Genomic DNA, 1,974 nt, shown 5'->3' with positions numbered 1-1,974 from the left:
AAGCGGATTATCAGTAGGCTTGAATTTGGGAATGTCAGCAGTGGAAAACTTCTCAGGAAGCTTGTCCCTTATGGACGAAGAGGTGACAGGCTGTTCCACATAAGTGAATTCTTCAGAAATCTTGCTCATCTGTTCCCTAATCTTGTCCATTGCAGCGGTAGTGACATTGTTTTGATTGTCTTGTTCTACTATGCTGACTCTAGTGGTGAGTGTCTGCATCATGTTAGACAACTTTTCAATTGTCTTGTTCAGGTTTTCGATGTCTTCCTTAGTAGCCATTGGTTGAAAGTAGACTGGAGATGGGTCTTGTGGAGCTGATTGAGGTGGTTCTTGTACGCCTCTTTGGTATAAGAGGTTGTTGAGGTATTGACTCGAACCATAACAATGTACCCCTGCTTCTTGACCAAGTGTTGTGACACCGAAACAAACACACCTTTAATGACCAAACTTAACCTTAACCCATCCGGATTAAAAAAAAGGAAAAAGAATTTTTTTTTTTATTTAAAAAAAATCTATAATTTTGAAATTCTACTTGTTTATATGTTTTTATTTTTTTTTAAATATGGGAGGATACCATCCGACTTACTCCGAAAAAAAAAAACAACACAAAAACAAGACTACCCTAAAATACGATCAAAAAGTAGTGCACGACTTAATGAAAAAAAAAGTGTGTGAACACAATATGTGAGTGATTAAGTGAGGTTATGGACGCGTGTTTTGATCGTATAACTAGACATGACACCAAACTCGACAGAGCATCCACATACGTACGCACAAAAATCGAAAAAAGACTGACAGGACACTTTTCCTGGGCACCGTGTCACGGTGCGGACTGTCGTGACACGGTGCAGTCTACCGTCAGACGGTAGAATGCCCCGTGTCACGGCACTGTTCACCGTGGCGCGGCAGAACATGTCGTGACACGGTGCGCAGTTCCAGGTCAGTTTTGTGATTTTTCCAAATTTTAATCGATTTTAAGTCTGCACTAATTACTATGTGAGAATAAAAACCCTCGGTCATGGGTTAAACAAAAGAGTAAACATATGAAGGTTAGCACCAAACAACCACATAGCATTTAGGCACGATGATGTAAAAAAAGTTCGCAACCTAGAGACAAGATCTATGTTCCACTATTGGTCAAGTTTTGGGTGTCAAAAGGGTACCATGGTTAAGAGTTTGGACGCGTTAGCAAGGCAGCCTCCCTTGAGGGTGTATGCCAACGGGCGGCTCCGCGAGTTCGTGATGAAATCAAACTCGACTCCATGGTTTGGGTGAATTTAATAAATCGGATGAACCCTTATTGCCATGAGCGTTTTTGGGTTGATAGAGCTTAAATCCCCCGGGGCTAAGACGCATGTAGAACACATACGTTTTTTTAAGAAAAATCGAAGGAAGTTGACTGTGAGAAGAGAAAATAGGCCACCGGGCTGATTTTAGGACTGCCGTGACACGGCAAAGATTCTCGTGCCACGGTACTGTGCACCGTCAGACGGTACACTGTACCGTGACACGACAGATTTTGCCGTGGCACGGCAGTCAGAAAATCTGACTGGTGCTCTGTTTTCCTTCGTGCACAACCAAGTTATTCAATTTTTCCTACGGGACAGACCTGAATGCGACGTTAAAACGTCAAAGCAGATGCAAAAATGCCAAATTAATCACAGGAATATTTTTTGAAGAATCTTTCAAGTCTCATCCACTCAACATAATTAAATATCGATCACTCAAATCGATAAATAATCAAGAGTCCTCCCCAGTGGAGTCGCCAAATTGTAGGCGTCGCTCGAAGTGCGCCTACGTAAAAGCATGTGGTGAATATGCTTGGCACTCATAGGACGTGGGAATTGACATATACGATTCGGGACAACGATTAGGGACAATAAAGTAGGCAGTCACCAACAAGTTTTTAAGGAACTTGTAAACCGTTCACGGATCATAAAAGGCAACAACGATAAGGGACAACGATAGGCAACA

This window comes from Chenopodium quinoa, unplaced genomic scaffold (assembly GCF_001683475.1).
Source record: "Chenopodium quinoa cultivar QQ74 unplaced genomic scaffold, ASM168347v1, whole genome shotgun sequence".
Taxonomy (NCBI): domain Eukaryota; kingdom Viridiplantae; phylum Streptophyta; class Magnoliopsida; order Caryophyllales; family Amaranthaceae; genus Chenopodium; species Chenopodium quinoa.
Note: the sequence above shows the minus strand (reverse complement) of the source record.